We start from the raw sequence: 17,559 nt of genomic DNA, 5'->3' as shown, positions 1-17,559 counted from the left end.
CTCCCGAACTACTAAAGAATGTAAATACAGTGAGAATGGACCCACTACTCTAGAACATAAATAAGCATACAGCATGGACTCACAAATTACACCGAGCACGGCCCACTGCTTAAGAACCTAAATACTTCTACACACACACATACAGTCTCACTCACTACCAAACAATTTGAATACACACCACGGAAATGCACTTGGTCGCTACTGAAGAAGATAAATACACCTAGCTCTTGAAAAATTTAAATACGTAAACATATCGAGCATGGACTTGCTCACATTAAACTGCATACACAGAGCGTGGACTTGATACTGAAGAATGTAAATTCACACACCGACCGTGGTACTCACTACTGAAGAATATAAATACACATGCACACACAGCATGGACTCACTACCGAAGAATATAAATACACACATCAATAACTACTGAAGAACATAAATACACACACCAAGGGTGGACTCACTACTGAAGAACGTAAATACACACACCAAGGGTTGACTCACTACTGAAGAATGTAAATACCCACACCAAGGGTGGACTCACTACTTAAGAACGTAAATACACACACCAAGGGTGGACTCACTACTGAAGAACGTAAATACACACACCAAGGGTGGACTCACTACTGAAGAATGTAAATTCACACACTGACCGTGGAAGTCACTACTGAAGAATATAAATACACACATCAATCACTACTGAAGAATATAAATACATACACCGACCGTGGAACTCAATACTGAAGAATGTAACTACACACACCAACCATGGACTCACTACTGAAGAATGTAATACACACACACAGTACACCACCTGTAAAGAATGACAATACACATACATGCACAAGCATAACCTCAGTACTAAGAAATGGACTCACTCCTGAGGAATGTAAATACACACAAACACACACACTGATAATCATGGACACGTTCGCTATTGAAAAATATAGATACACCACACATGAACTCACTACTTAAGAATATTATTACCATACACACCCTGAGCATAGAGTTGCTACTAAAGAATGTAAATACACATACAAGCATGGACTAAATATTGGGAAATGTAAACACACATATACACACTGAGCGCACACTTGCTCACTCCTAAAGAAAGAGTATATAAATACACACACTGAGCATGGACTTCCTGCTGAAAAATATAAATATGTATACACACCCCGAGCATGGGCTCACAAACTACTAGAGGGACGTAAATTATCAAACTCCAAGCATGCAAATACCCACACCGCGCAAGGACTCACCTATTAACAGAAATAAACATAGTAGGGACACTTTAGCAACTCAACTGTATGTACTCACCAATGCAGAGTGTCAACAGACACACAGATCCTCACTGCAAGTTGCAGTTAAACAGACACATCAAAGACACCAACTACAGAATAATTAAAATAAAAAGCATTGATTCTCTCACTTCTGAAGAATAAACTGAAACCCACACACACCGTGAACATCCTACTAGAGAGCAACGTAAAGAAAAGCAGTGAGTATGGGTGAAGCTTTCTACCTCACAGGGAGGCTAATCTTGTGTTCTCTCCTCCTTTGTTGTTACACGTATATTTTATATATGTTATAATTACGTTCTGCTTTTAGTGAAGGGCTCGAATGCCTGCAAGTCACGTCTGCGCTATATAAAATCACAAAAATAACACCAGTCTGTGCAGAAAACTGTAAATTACACAAGAACATGAATTCACTTTCTACATAATGACGCACAAGTGGACACCCTCAGTGCACAGAGTCGAAATTAACAATCAGAGACCAAGGACTTGCTTAGTACTAAAGAATGTGAATCAACTCTACAGAAGAATGTAAATACATAAAGACACACAGACAGCAAGGGCTTGCTCACCAGTAATGAACGTGAATAAACACTACAGAAGAATGTAAATACATAAAGACACACAGACAGCAAGGGCTTGCTAACCACTAATGAACGTGAATAAACAGTAGAGAAGAATGTAAATAAAGACACACAGAGGCAGCGAGGGCTTGCTCACGACTAATGAATGTGAAAAACACCGGCAGAGCAGGGCCACTCACTAGGGAGGAATGTAAATAAACGAAGACACAGGCCCACATGGACACCACTACAAGAATGTAAATAAAGACACACTCGGACACCCTTACTACAAAGGAATGTAAACAGCCGGAGACAGACACGTGGATGGACCCTCACCGCAGAAGAATGTCAATAAAGACACACTCGGACACCCTTACTACAAAGGAATGTAAACAGCCGAAGACAGACACGTGGACTCCCTCGCTGCTGTGGAATGTAAATTACCAACCAGTGCTGGGACCCCCGCCGCCAGGGCAGAGTGTAAACAGACCCACCCAGGGGGATAATCCGCAGCCCTGACAGCTCCACAATGGGGACGCCTCACTCGGGGACAGAAGACGGGGAGGGGGGACCAGGGCCCAGTCTGGCAGGACACACAGAGAGCACTTCAGGGCTGGGGGCGTGTAACTCGAGAACAAACAGCGGCCGCCTCGTCCTTTGGGGGGCTCGTCTGGGTCAGGAGGGGTCAGATCAGAGGCACGTGCCTGACGTCTGTCTCCTTCTACTCTTAGAAAGAAAATGCTTTCACTGAAAAAAGCAGCAACTCTAATTCGGCTGCACAGAAAAATATAAATATTCAAGCCAGACACGCAGAGAGAAGAGAAAACCCTTCCAGGAGAGACGTACAATGCATCAAGCCTCCTCCGTGCTTGCACCCAGGGCCGGGGACGACATCCCACATCCATCGGGACTGCCCCAGCCCTGGTGCAGAGTAGGGAGAGGTTTAACGCCGCCATCGTGCAGAATCGGTCCCTTTCACTCACTAACCCTCACTCACGCTGGTCGCCTCTTAGCGTTCACCTCATGCAGCACTCGGCCTCCTTTCGGCCAGGCTTGTAAGGATCACGCAGACACACACACCTCCCCTGTGAAGGGGTGCACAAGAAGGCCGCACAGACCATGTGTAGGGAGGGGTTTGCCTGAACATCACACAGCAGAAGTTTAAGGACTTTGCAAACATGGACAGAAACAGCGTCGGCGCTCTGATTAACACATGCACACTGCACTGGAGGGTCCAGACTTCGGCTGGGGGGCTGACCCACCATGCAGAACACGCCGGCTGGATGCACATCTATCCGTTTTATGAAATAAGACTTTGGGGGACAGACACCTAACAGTGTCAGTGAGGACGGGGAGCAATCCTTCAACATATGAGGAATCGATCCGTGCTAAAATCGCAACAGCCAAGGGTCAGACCTGAGAACGTACCTTCCTAACAAACCATCAATCAGAGCCAGCCTCCTGCTCCAGAACGGATGCGCCTCAGGGAGGCTAAAGCAACAGTAAAGCCAGGCCTGGCAACAAGTGCAAGTGCGCAGCCCATAGGCCTGGCTTGCTCAATGCAGCTCTGCTTCAAGTAACTGATAACACTTAGCATTTGGGGTGACTAAAGAATCAATTTACCATGTTCCTAGATTCCACACCAGTCTTTGAAAAAGAGCTATTGATCTTTAAAGCCAGACGGTGACAAGGGGAAGGCCTTGTATTCAGTACTTGAAATTGAAAAACAGAAGTGCAGGTACTCTGGTACCAGAGTACCTGCTTATTTCTCAGAAGTGCAGGTACTCTCCAATTAAAAGTATTAAGATTTTCTTGAGAGGTGCAGGTACCGTCCCTCTAAAAATAAAGAAGTGCCGGTACTCAGCACCGGCCCATTTAAAGCACTGCTTGTATTTAAAGAACACCGTAGCTAACGTAGTTCGTCCATATGGAAACCTTTAGAGTGATGCCCCTTGCTGTTCCAGGCCCGAGTATGCGTCTGATGCCCCCACCTGGACCGCAAGAGGCAGCGTTGGCTGACATGGGCCTAAATACCTGCGTCCGTGCTATGTATCACTCGCCGTGTCTGAGCCAATGAGCCAGCCACCTTAGCAAGGGAGGCCTAGAGTGAGCCAGGACAATGACTGAAGAGTCCACAAGCACATGGCAAGAGCCATCCTCACATTTGATGGCGCTGGACGCCTACCACCCCTTACCTGCAAGATCACAACTGGCAGCTGCTGTGCAATCCAGACTTTCTCACGGCAGTTACCAATCCATGTTCACATAGCACAAGAACGGTGCAGCATCTGAGGTGGCAGCGCCTCCGGCTTCAGAGAAGGCGCTGAACTAAAGGATGCAGCAAGATGCCTGCTCCAGCGGGGATGCTGGGAAGTGCTGGTGCCTGCCGGAAGGCAGTGTCCCTAGAGCGTCGGGCTCACACAAGTCACATATGGCTACCCCAGCACTGGAGGTGGGTCGGCGATATATGGTGCGGCAAGAGGAGGCATGAAGGTGGCCATGCCAAGGCCCCATGGGGGCAACTCTAGAGGGATGAAAGATGGCGTAGAAGGCAAAGTTTGCGCACTCTTCGCTGTGAATTTGGCCACTGCGGGGGGCTGGTAGACGTGAGTGGGGCCAGTGCTAGAGCATGAAGCGTTCTGAAAGGGGCCAGTGCTGGAGGATGGGGCCTGGTAATGTGGCTCGCTATAAGGTGCTCAGGGTTTTGAATGGGCCCAGTGTTGGAACCAGTGCTGCGGAACTTCTGGACAGCGAACGGGGCTAGTGTCGGAGGACTGAAGAGTGGAAATGGTAGTAGTGGACTGAGATCTGTCAAAGAAGCCTGTGAATGAGGGCAATTGTGGGAGAACTCCAGTCTGCAGCTGGTGCTAGTGACAGCGGGCTCTAACCTGTGTGAGTTACTGGGGCTGCAGGGCAGGCCTGTGAATGGAGCCAGGGTGGAGGACCAAAGCCAGCAACTGGCACCAAGGTTGGAGAACTTAACCCCGTGTGAGGGTTGTGTGGTTCTGAGATTTGAACAGTCACTGGTGAATAGCCATGTGTAGTGCAAAGGGCAAAAGCTTTAAAGGCCCGCCACTGAATACTTGTGAAGAGGAAGGTGTGACACCTTAAGGAGGCTGTGATTTGTCTGAGAGACAGGTGAACGTGGATGGGTGGTGGGCGATTAGTGCTAACAGCAGGATAGTGTTTATGGTTATCAGCAAGGATTCGATGTGTTACTTTTTAATCTCAGAGCCGACAGTCAGTGTAACGCTACTGGATGTTATTTGTGAGGACACTAAGAAATGTAGTCGGGCCTCTTGTAAATTAAGGACCTTAAAGCTAAATAAAAAAGCAACTGTGTACGATGGGACAAGTCAAATAGAATGTAGATGGGTGAGCACTGAGGGTCACATTAAAGATGGGGGGCTACAGGGGGCCTGGATGTGCTTTGAAATGAGAGACTGCGCATGAAGATGGATTGCGGTTGGACGTGCACTGTGGTGCTCTGGATAAAGGGGGCGAGTTGGTTGGTGGCAGGAGCTGGATTCTGGGGTTCAGTATTGGAAAGGGGTCGCCGAAGCTAGGACCAGGCTGCTGCTGGGTTTGGGAACTACGATGCCTGAGCTGCAAAGCGGACACTGGGCCCTCCCTGGAGGTCTGCAGACACCAAGGAGGGGAGCGGAGGTCAGGCGGGGGCTGCACGGGGCCAAGGGAGGGGGGGTCAGAGGTTATGGGCCGCAGCCCGGGCTGGATGAGGCGGCGGTGCACAGCACGGGCCCCTCACTGGGCAGGGGGTCCCCTCAGAGTGCACGGGCTCCGCTGGGGGGCTAGAGGTGGGCTTGGCACTGGAGGGGCTGCTGTCGGGGGTCACTCTGCTCTGGCCCCTGCAGGCGGGAACAGCGGGGCTCTTGGGGTTATTGGGGGCCCTGGCGCTCCTCGGGGGGCTCTGCAGCAGGACTGCACGGGCGGACACTGAGGGTGGGGAGTTCTCGTGGGGTCCCCTACACACCCCAGGCTCAGAGGGCAGGCTCTGCCAGTGCCGCGGGAGGGGCGGGGCCGGGGTGCCAGCTCAGCGCTCCCCGCCTCGGGCCTGCTGCTGCTCGGGCCTCGGCCGCTTCCAGTCCGGACTCAGACACCGACCTCCCGCTCCCTCCGCCTCCCCGGGTCCCTCCGGCGCCGCGGACTTCTGAGCCGGAAGTGACTCCTCCGCCTTAGAGGAATGAACCCGGGGAGCGGCGCCCTCACCGGCACGCGCGCAACCCGGTCACCGGCACGCGCCCACCGCCGTCACCGTCACGCGCGCAACGCGGTCACGGCACGCGCGCAACTCGGTCACCGGCACGCGCGCAACCCGGTCACCGGCACGCGCCCACCGCCGTCACCGTCACGCGCGCAACGCGGTCACGGCACGCGCGCAACCCGGTCACCGGCACGCCCCCACCGCCGTCACCGTCACGCGCGCAACGCGGTCACGGCACGCGCGCTCCTCCACGCGCCGCTTTCGGCTGCACGCGGAGCTCGGAGGTGTTTGATCAGAGCCGGGAGGAGAAGGGGGTTCATCCTTGGGGGGTCCCCCGCGCCCAGGGGTGCACAAGCTACCGCTAGAATAAAAACTCCACACTGTACACTGTAACATTTGATAAAAGTCGTGCTTGTTGCGTGGGTTGTGAGGGATTCTCACCGCGCGGAGCCCCCTGTGCGGGCACGAGCTGCATCCCGGGGCCGGGGGCCCACTGCGGAGCTTTGGTGAACTCCCCCCTTCGGAAACATCCATAAAGCACCGGCTGGAGAAGGGATTATTCACGAGCAGAAATGAGAGTTTTGTAAATAGGCAATCAGAGGGATACAGTTCATGTCCCCCATAACATTATAAAAAAGTCGCAGCGTTGCTAAAAGCCAGATTTGCCAAGTTTTCAGTCTCCTCGTGTGTGACGTTTCATGCATTCAGTGTGCATGTGACGTTTCATGCATTCAGTCTCCTCGTGTGTGACGTTTCATGCATTCAGTGTGCATGTGTGTGATGTTTCATGCATTCAGTGTGCATGTGTGTGACGTTTCATGCATTCAGTGTGCATGTAACGTTTCATGCATTCAGTGTGCATGTGTGTGACGTTTCATGCATTCAGTGTGCATGTGTGTGACGTTTCATGCATTCAGTGTGCATGTGTGTGACGTTTCATGCATTCAGTGTGCATGTGTGTGACGTTTCATGCATTCAGTGTGCATGTGACGTTTCATGCATTCAGTGTGCATGTGTGTGACGTTTCATGCATTCAGTGTGCATGTGTGTGACGTTTCATGCATTCAGTGTGCATGTGTGTGACGTTTCATGCATTCAGTGTGCATGTGACGTTTCATGCATTCAGTATGCATGTGTGTGACGTTTCATGCATTCAGTGTGCATGTGTGTGACGTTTCATGCATTCAGTGTGCATGTGTGTGACGTTTCATGCATTCAGTGTGCATGTGTGTGACGTTTCATGCATTCAGTGTGCATGTGACGTTTCATGCATTCAGTGTGCATGTGTGTGACGTTTCATGCATTCAGTGTGCATGTGTGTGACGTTTCATCCATTCAGTGTGCATGTGACGTTTCATGCATTCAGTGTGCATGTGTGTGACGTTTCATGCATTCAGTGTGCATGTGTGTGACGTTTCATGCATTCAGTGTGCATGTGTGTGACGTTTCATGCATTCAGTGTGCATGTGTGTGACGTTTCATGCATTCAGTGTGCATGTGACGTTTCATGCATTCAGTGTGCATGTGTGTGACGTTTCATGCATTCAGTGTGCATGTGTGTGACGTTTCATGCATTCAGTGTGCATGTGTGTGACGTTTCATGCATTCAGTGTGCATGTGACGTTTCATGCATTCAGTATGCATGTGTGTGACGTTTCATGCATTCAGTGTGCATGTGTGTGACGTTTCATGCATTCAGTGTGCATGTGTGTGACGTTTCATGCATTCAGTGTGCATGTGTGTGACGTTTCATGCATTCAGTGTGCATGTGACGTTTCATGCATTCAGTGTGCATGTGTGTGACGTTTCATGCATTCAGTGTGCATGTGTGTGACGTTTCATGCATTCAGTGTGCATGTGACGTTTCATGCATTCAGTGTGCATGTGTGTGACGTTTCATGCATTCAGTGTGCATGTGTGTGACGTTTCATGCATTCAGTGTGCATGTGTGTGACGTTTCATGCATTCAGTGTGCATGTGACGTTTCATGCATTCAGTGTGCATGTGTGTGACGTTTCATGCATTCAGTGTGCATGTGTGTGACGTTTCATGCATTCAGTGTGCATGTGTGTGACGTTTCATGCATTCAGTGTGCATGTGTGTGACGTTTCATGCATTCAGTGTGCATGTGACGTTTCATGCATTCAGTGTGCATGTGTGTGACGTTTCATGCATTCAGTGTGCATGTGTGTGACGTTTCATGCATTCAGTGTGCATGTGTGTGACGTTTCATGCATTCAGTGTGCATGTGACGTTTCATGCATTCTGTGTGCATGTGTGTGACGTTTCATGCTTTCAGTGTGCATGTGTGTGACGTTTCATGCATTCAGTGTGCATGTGACGTTTCATGCATTCAGTGTGCATGTGTGTGACGTTTCATGCATTCAGTGTGCATGTGACGTTTCATGCATTCAGTGTGCATGTGTGTGACGTTTCATGCATTTAGTGTGCATGTGACGTTTCATGCATTCAGTGTGCATGTGTGTGACGTTTCATGCATTCAGTGTGCATGTGACGTTTCATGCATTCTGTGTGCATGTGTGTGACGTTTCATGCTTTCAGTGTGCATGTGTGTGACGTTTCATGCATTCAGTTTGCATGTGTGTGACGTTTCATGCATTCAGTGTGCATGTGTGTGACGTTTCATGCATTCTGTGTGCATGTGTGTGACGTTTCATGTATTCAGTGTGCATGTGTGTGACGTTTCATGCATTCAGTGTGCATGTGTGCGACATTTCCATGCATTCAGTTTGCATGTGTGTGACGTTTCATGCATTCAGTGTGCATGTGTGTGACGTTTCATGCTTTCAGTGTGCATGTGTGTGACGTTTCATGCATTCAGTGTGCATGTGTGTGACGTTTCATGCTTTCAGTGTGCATGTGTGTGACGTTTCATGCATTCAGTGTGCATGTGTGTGACGTTTCATGCATTCAGTGTGCATGTGTGCGACATTTCCATGCATTCAGTTTGCATGTGTGTGACGTTTCATGCATTCTGTGTGCATGTGTGTGACGTTTCATGCTTTCAGTGTGCATGTGTGTGACGTTTCATGCATTCAGTTTGCATGTGTGTGACGTTTCATGCATTCAGTGTGCATGTGTGTGACGTTTCATGCATTCTGTGTGCATGTGTGTGACGTTTCATGTATTCAGTGTGCATGTGTGTGACGTTTCATGCATTCAGTGTGCATGTGTGCGACATTTCCATGCATTCAGTTTGCATGTGTGTGACGTTTCATGCATTCAGTGTGCATGTGTGTGACGTTTCATGCTTTCAGTGTGCATGTGTGTGACGTTTCATGCATTCAGTGTGCATGTGTGTGACGTTTCATGCATTCAGTGTGCATGTGACGTTTCATGCATTCAGTGTGCATGTGTGTGACGTTTCATGCATTCAGTGTGCATGTGTGCGACATTTCCATGCATTCAGTTTGCATGTGTGTGACGTTTCATGCATTCAGTGTGCATGTGTGTGACGATTCATGCATTCAGTGTGCATGTGTGTGACGTTTCATGCTTTCAGTGTGCATGTGTGTGACGTTTCATGCATTCAGCGTGCATGTGTGTGACGTTTCATGCATTCAGTGTGCATGTGTCTGAAGTTCATGCATTCAATGTGCATGTGTGTGACGTTTCATGCATTCATTGTGCATGTGACGTTTCATGCATTCAGTGTGCATGTGTGTGACGTTTCATGCATTCAGTGTGCATGTGTCTGAAGTTCATGCATTCAATGTGCATGTGTGTGACGTTTCATGCATTCAGTGTGCATGTGACGTTTCATGCATTCAGTGTGCATGTGTGTGACGTTTCATGCATTCAGTGTGCATGTGACGTTTCATGCATTCAGTGTGCATGTGTGTGACGTTTCATGCATTCAGTGTGCATGTGACGTTTCATGCATTCTGTGTGCATGTGTGTGACGTTTCATGCTTTCAGTGTGCATGTGTGTGACGTTTCATGCATTCAGTTTGCATGTGTGTGACGTTTCATGCATTCAGTGTGCATGTGTGTGACGTTTCATGCATTCTGTGTGCATGTGTGTGACGTTTCATGTATTCAGTGTGCATGTGTGTGACGTTTCATGCATTCAGTGTGCATGTGTGCGACATTTCCATGCATTCAGTTTGCATGTGTGTGACGTTTCATGCATTCAGTGTGCATGTGTGTGACGTTTCATGCTTTCAGTGTGCATGTGTGTGACGTTTCATGCATTCAGTGTGCATGTGTGTGACGTTTCATGCATTCAGTGTGCATGTGACGTTTCATGCATTCAGTGTGCATGTGTGTGACGTTTCATGCATTCAGTGTGCATGTGACGTTTCATGCATTCAGTGTGCATGTGTGTGACGTTTCATGCATTCAGTGTGCATGTGTGTGACGTTTCATGCATTCAGTGTGCATGTGTGTGACGTTTCATGCATTCAGTGTGCATGTGACGTTTCATGCATTCAGTGTGCATGTGTGTGACGTTTCATGCATTCAGTGTGCATGTGTGTGACGTTTCATGCATTCAGTGTGCATGTGACGTTTCATGCATTCAGTGTGCATGTGTGTGACGTTTCATGCATTCAGTGTGCATGTGTGTGACGTTTCATGCATTCAGTGTGCATGTGTGTGACGTTTCATGCATTCAGTGTGCATGTGACGTTTCATGCATTCAGTGTGCATGTGTGTGACGTTTCATGCATTCAGTGTGCATGTGTGTGACGTTTCATGCATTCAGTGTGCATGTGTGTGACGTTTCATGCATTCAGTGTGCATGTGACGTTTCATGCATTCAGTGTGCATGTGTGTGACGTTTCATGCATTCAGTGTGCATGTGTGTGACGTTTCATGCATTCAGTGTGCATGTGTGTGACGTTTCATGCATTCAGTGTGCATGTGTGTGACGTTTCATGCATTCAGTGTGCATGTGACGTTTCATGCATTCAGTGTGCATGTGTGTGACGTTTCATGCATTCAGTGTGCATGTGTGTGACGTTTCATGCATTCAGTGTGCATGTGTGTGACGTTTCATGCATTCAGTGTGCATGTGACGTTTCATGCATTCTGTGTGCATGTGTGTGACGTTTCATGCTTTCAGTGTGCATGTGTGTGACGTTTCATGCATTCAGTGTGCATGTGACGTTTCATGCATTCAGTGTGCATGTGTGTGACGTTTCATGCATTCAGTGTGCATGTGACGTTTCATGCATTCAGTGTGCATGTGTGTGACGTTTCATGCATTTAGTGTGCATGTGACGTTTCATGCATTCAGTGTGCATGTGTGTGACGTTTCATGCATTCAGTGTGCATGTGACGTTTCATGCATTCTGTGTGCATGTGTGTGACGTTTCATGCTTTCAGTGTGCATGTGTGTGACGTTTCATGCATTCAGTTTGCATGTGTGTGACGTTTCATGCATTCAGTGTGCATGTGTGTGACGTTTCATGCATTCTGTGTGCATGTGTGTGACGTTTCATGTATTCAGTGTGCATGTGTGTGACGTTTCATGCATTCAGTGTGCATGTGTGCGACATTTCCATGCATTCAGTTTGCATGTGTGTGACGTTTCATGCATTCAGTGTGCATGTGTGTGACGTTTCATGCTTTCAGTGTGCATGTGTGTGACGTTTCATGCATTCAGTGTGCATGTGTGTGACGTTTCATGCTTTCAGTGTGCATGTGTGTGACGTTTCATGCATTCAGTGTGCATGTGTGTGACGTTTCATGCATTCAGTGTGCATGTGTGCGACATTTCCATGCATTCAGTTTGCATGTGTGTGACGTTTCATGCATTCTGTGTGCATGTGTGTGACGTTTCATGCTTTCAGTGTGCATGTGTGTGACGTTTCATGCATTCAGTTTGCATGTGTGTGACGTTTCATGCATTCAGTGTGCATGTGTGTGACGTTTCATGCATTCTGTGTGCATGTGTGTGACGTTTCATGTATTCAGTGTGCATGTGTGTGACGTTTCATGCATTCAGTGTGCATGTGTGCGACATTTCCATGCATTCAGTTTGCATGTGTGTGACGTTTCATGCATTCAGTGTGCATGTGTGTGACGTTTCATGCTTTCAGTGTGCATGTGTGTGACGTTTCATGCATTCAGTGTGCATGTGTGTGACGTTTCATGCATTCAGTGTGCATGTGACGTTTCATGCATTCAGTGTGCATGTGTGTGACGTTTCATGCATTCAGTGTGCATGTGTGCGACATTTCCATGCATTCAGTTTGCATGTGTGTGACGTTTCATGCATTCAGTGTGCATGTGTGTGACGATTCATGCATTCAGTGTGCATGTGTGTGACGTTTCATGCTTTCAGTGTGCATGTGTGTGACGTTTCATGCATTCAGCGTGCATGTGTGTGACGTTTCATGCATTCAGTGTGCATGTGTCTGAAGTTCATGCATTCAATGTGCATGTGTGTGACGTTTCATGCATTCATTGTGCATGTGACGTTTCATGCATTCAGTGTGCATGTGTGTGACGTTTCATGCATTCAGTGTGCATGTGTCTGAAGTTCATGCATTCAATGTGCATGTGTGTGACGTTTCATGCATTCAGTGTGCATGTGACGTTTCATGCATTCAGTGTGCATGTGTGTGACGTTTCATGCATTCAGTGTGCATGTGACGTTTCATGCATTCAGTGTGCATGTGTGTGACGTTTCATGCATTCAGTGTGCATGTGACGTTTCATGCATTCTGTGTGCATGTGTGTGACGTTTCATGCTTTCAGTGTGCATGTGTGTGACGTTTCATGCATTCAGTTTGCATGTGTGTGACGTTTCATGCATTCAGTGTGCATGTGTGTGACGTTTCATGCATTCTGTGTGCATGTGTGTGACGTTTCATGTATTCAGTGTGCATGTGTGTGACGTTTCATGCATTCAGTGTGCATGTGTGCGACATTTCCATGCATTCAGTTTGCATGTGTGTGACGTTTCATGCATTCAGTGTGCATGTGTGTGACGTTTCATGCTTTCAGTGTGCATGTGTGTGACGTTTCATGCATTCAGTGTGCATGTGTGTGACGTTTCATGCATTCAGTGTGCATGTGACGTTTCATGCATTCAGTGTGCATGTGTGTGACGTTTCATGCATTCAGTGTGCATGTGTGCGACATTTCCATGCATTCAGTTTGCATGTGTGTGACGTTTCATGCATTCTGTGCGCATGTGTGTGACGTTTCATGCTTTCAGTGTGCATGTGTGTGACGTTTCATGCATTCAGTTTGCATGTGTGTGACGTTTCATGCATTCAGTGTGCATGTGTGTGACGTTTCATGCATTCTGTGTGCATGTGTGTGACGTTTCATGTATTCAGTGTGCATGTGTGTGACGTTTCATGCATTCAGTGTGCATGTGTGCGACATTTCCATGCATTCAGTTTGCATGTGTGTGACGTTTCATGCATTCAGTGTGCATGTGTGTGACGTTTCATGCTTTCAGTGTGCATGTGTGTGACGTTTCATGCATTCAGTGTGCATGTGTGTGACGTTTCATGCATTCAGTGTGCATGTGACGTTTCATGCATTCAGTGTGCATGTGTGTGACGTTTCATGCATTCAGTGTGCATGTGTGCGACATTTCCATGCATTCAGTTTGCATGTGTGTGACGTTTCATGCATTCAGTGTGCATGTGTGTGACGATTCATGCATTCAGTGTGCATGTGTGTGACGTTTCATGCTTTCAGTGTGCATGTGTGTGACGTTTCATGCATTCAGCGTGCATGTGTGTGACGTTTCATGCATTCAGTGTGCATGTGTCTGAAGTTCATGCATTCAATGTGCATGTGTGTGACGTTTCATGCATTCATTGTGCATGTGTGCGACATTTCATGCATTCAGTGTGCATGTGTACGATGTTTCGTGCATTCAGTGCGCATGTGTGTGACATTTCATGCATGTGTGTGACGTTTCATGCATTCAGTGTGCATGCATGTGTGTGACGTTTCCACGCGTTCAGTGTGCATGTGTGTGACGTTTCCACGCGTTCAGTGTGCATGTGTGTGACGTTTCCATGCATTCAGTGTGCATGTGTGTGACGTTTCATGCATTCAGTGTGCATGTGTGTGACGTTTCATGCATTCAGTGTGCATGCATGTGTGTGACGTTTCCACGCGTTCAGTGTGCATGTGTGTGACGTTTCCACGCGTTCAGTGTGCATGTGTGTGACGTTTCATGCATTCAGTGTGCATGTGTGCGACGTTTCATGCTTTCAGTGTGCATGTGTGTGACGTTTCATGCATTCAGTGTGCATGTGTGTGACGTTTCATGCATTCAGTGTGCATGTGTGCGACGTTTCATGCTTTCAGTGTGCATGTGTGTGACGTTTCATGCATTCAGTGTGCATGTGTGTGACGTTTCATGCATTCAGTGTGCATGTGTCTGAAGTTTCCATGCATTCAATGTGCATGTGTGTGACGTTTCATGCATTCATTGTGCATGTGTGCGACATTTCATGCATTCAGTGTGCATGTGTTCGACGTTTCATGCATTCAGTGTGCATGTGTGTGACGTTTCATGCTTTCAGTGTGCATGTGTGTGACGTTTCATGCATTCAGTGTGCATGTGTGTGACGTTTCATGCATTCAGTGTGCATGTGTGTGACGTTTCATGCATTCAGTGTGCATGTGACGTTTCATGCATTCAGTGTGCATGTGTGCGACATTTCCATGCATTCAGTTTGCATGTGTGTGACGTTTCATGCATTCAGTGTGCATGTGTGTGACGTTTCATGCTTTCAGTGTGCATGTGTGTGACGTTTCATGCATTCAGTGTGCATGTGTGTGACGTTTCATGCATTCAGTGTGCATGTGACGTTTCATGCATTCAGTGTGCATGTGTGCGACATTTCCATGCATTCAGTTTGCATGTGTGTGACGTTTCATGCATTCAGTGTGCATGTGTGTGACGTTTCATGCATTCAGTGTGCATGTGTGTGACGTTTCATGCTTTCAGTGTGCATGTGTGTGACGTTTCATGCATTCAGTGTGCATGTGTGTGACGTTTCATGCATTCAGTGTGCATGTGTCTGAAGTTCATGCATTCAATGTGCATGTGTGTGACGTTTCATGCATTCATTGTGCATGTGTGCGACATTTCATGCATTCAGTGTGCATGTGTACGATGTTTCGTGCATTCAGTGCGCATGTGTGTGACATTTCACGCATGTGTGTGACGTTTCATGCATTCAGTGTGCATGCATGTGTGTGACTTTTCCACGCGTTCAGTGTGCATGTGTGTGACGTTTCCACGCGTTCAGTGTGCATGTGTGTGACGTTTCCATGCGTTCAGTGTGCATGTGTGTGACGTTTCATGCATTCAGTGTGCATGTGTGTGACGTTTCATGCATTCAGTGTGCATGCATGTGTGTGACGTTTCCACGCGTTCAGTGTGCATGTGTGTGACGTTTCCACGCGTTCAGTGTGCATGTGTGTGACGTTTCATGCATTCAGTGTGCATGTGTCTGCAGTTTCCATGCATTCAATGTGCATGTGTGTAACGTTTCATGCATTCATTGTGCATGTGTGCGACATTTCATGCATTCAGTGTGCATGTGTCTGCAGTTTCCATGCATTCAATGTGCATGTGTGTGACATTTCATGCATTCAGTGTGCATGCGTGTGTGACGTTTCCACGTGTTCAGTGTGCATGTGTGTGACGTTTCCACGCGTTCAGTGTGCATGTGTGTGACGTTTCCACGTGTTCAGTGTGCATGTGTGTGACGTTTCCATGCATTCAGTGTGCATGCATGTGTGCGACATCTCATGCATGCAGTGTGCATGTGTGCGACGTTTCATGCTTTCAGTGTGCATTTGTGTGATGTTTCATGCATTCAGTGTGCATGTGTGTGACGTTTCATGCATTCAGTGTGCATGTGACGTTTCCACGCGTTCAGTGTGCATGTGTGCAACATTTCCATGCATTCAGTTTGCATGTGTGTGACGTTTCATGCATTCAGTGTGCATGTGTGTGACATTTCATGCATGTGCGTGACGTTTCATGCATTCAGTGTGCATGTGTGCGACGTTTCATGCATTCAGTGTGCATGTGTGTGACATTTCATGCATGTGTGTGACGTTTCATGCATTCAGTGTGCATGCGTGTGTGACGTTTCCACGTGTTCAGTGTGCATGTGTGTGACGTTTCCACGCGTTCAGTGTGCATGTGTGTGACGTTTCCACGTGTTCAGTGTGCATGTGTGTGACGTTTCCATGCATTCAGTGTGCATGCATGTGTGCGACGTCTCATGCATGCAGTGTGCATGTGTGCGACGTTTCATGCTTTCAGTGTGCATTTGTGTGACGTTTCATGCATTCAGTGTGCATGTGTGTGACGTTTCATGCTTTCAGTGTGCATGTGTGTGACGTTTCATGCATTCAGTGTGCATGTGTGTGACGTTTCATGCATTCAGTGTGCATGTGTGTGACGTTTCATGCATTCAGTGTGCATGTGACGTTTCATGCATTCAGTGTGCATGTGTGCGACATTTCCATGCATTCAGTTTGCATGTGTGTGACGTTTCATGCATTCAGTGTGCATGTGTGTGACGTTTCATGCTTTCAGTGTGCATGTGTGTGACGTTTCATGCATTCAGTGTGCATGTGTGTGACGTTTCATGCATTCAGTGTGCATGTGACGTTTCATGCATTCAGTGTGCATGTGTGCGACATTTCCATGCATTCAGTTTGCATGTGTGTGACGTTTCATGCATTCAGTGTGCATGTGTGTGACGTTTCATGCATTCAGTGTGCATGTGTGTGACGTTTCATGCTTTCAGTGTGCATGTGTGTGACGTTTCATGCATTCAGTGTGCATGTGTGTGACGTTTCATGCATTCAGTGTGCATGTGTCTGAAGTTCATGCATTCAATGTGCATGTGTGTGACGTTTCATGCATTCATTGTGCATGTGTGCGACATTTCATGCATTCAGTGTGCATGTGTACGATGTTTCGTGCATTCAGTGCGCATGTGTGTGACATTTCATGCATGTGTGTGACGTTTCATGCATTCAGTGTGCATGCATGTGTGTGACGTTTCCACGCGTTCAGTGTGCATGTGTGTGACGTTTCCACGCGTTCAGTGTGCATGTGTGTGACGTTTCCATGCATTCAGTGTGCATGCATGTGTGCGACGTCTCATGCATTCAGTGTGCATGTGTGCGACGTTTCACGCTTTCAGTGTGCATGTGTGTGACGTTTCATGTATTCAGTGTGCATGTGTGTGACGTTTCCACGCGTTCAGTGTGCATGTGTGCGACATTTCCATGCATTTAGTTTGCATGTGTGTGACGTTTCATGCATTCAGTGTGCATGTGTCTGACATTTCATGCATGTGCGTGATGTTTCATGCATTCAGTGTGCATGTGTGCGACGTTTCATGCTTTCAGTGTGCATGTGTGTGACGTTTCATGCATTCAGTGTACATGTGTGTGACATTTCATGCATTCAGTGTGCATGTGTCTGAAGTTTCCATGCATTCAA

The 17,559-nt window shown here is 47.6% G+C and overlaps 1 protein-coding gene across 7 annotated transcripts in view; it reads right to left on the bottom strand.

The window, feature by feature from the left end:
- The window catches only part of LOC138295220 (zinc finger protein 182-like), a 281,495-nt gene extending 275,340 nt beyond the window's left edge, over positions 1-6,155 (bottom strand). For 2 of the 7 annotated variants that reach the window (XM_069233397.1, XM_069233400.1), the window contains exon 1: positions 4,057-6,146. The gene's annotated coding sequence lies outside the window, so the exon portion shown is untranslated. Of the gene's footprint in view, positions 1-4,056 lie in introns of all 7 variants that reach the window. The other 5 variants (XM_069233395.1, XM_069233396.1, XM_069233399.1 and 2 more) reach the window with 5 other exon arrangements.
- Positions 6,156-17,559: the final 11,404 nt, after the last annotated feature.

This window comes from Pleurodeles waltl, chromosome 5 (genome assembly GCF_031143425.1).
Source record: "Pleurodeles waltl isolate 20211129_DDA chromosome 5, aPleWal1.hap1.20221129, whole genome shotgun sequence".
In the NCBI taxonomy this organism is placed as follows: domain Eukaryota; kingdom Metazoa; phylum Chordata; class Amphibia; order Caudata; family Salamandridae; genus Pleurodeles; species Pleurodeles waltl.
Note: the sequence above shows the minus strand (reverse complement) of the source record. Positions and strands in the feature narration are given on the sequence as shown.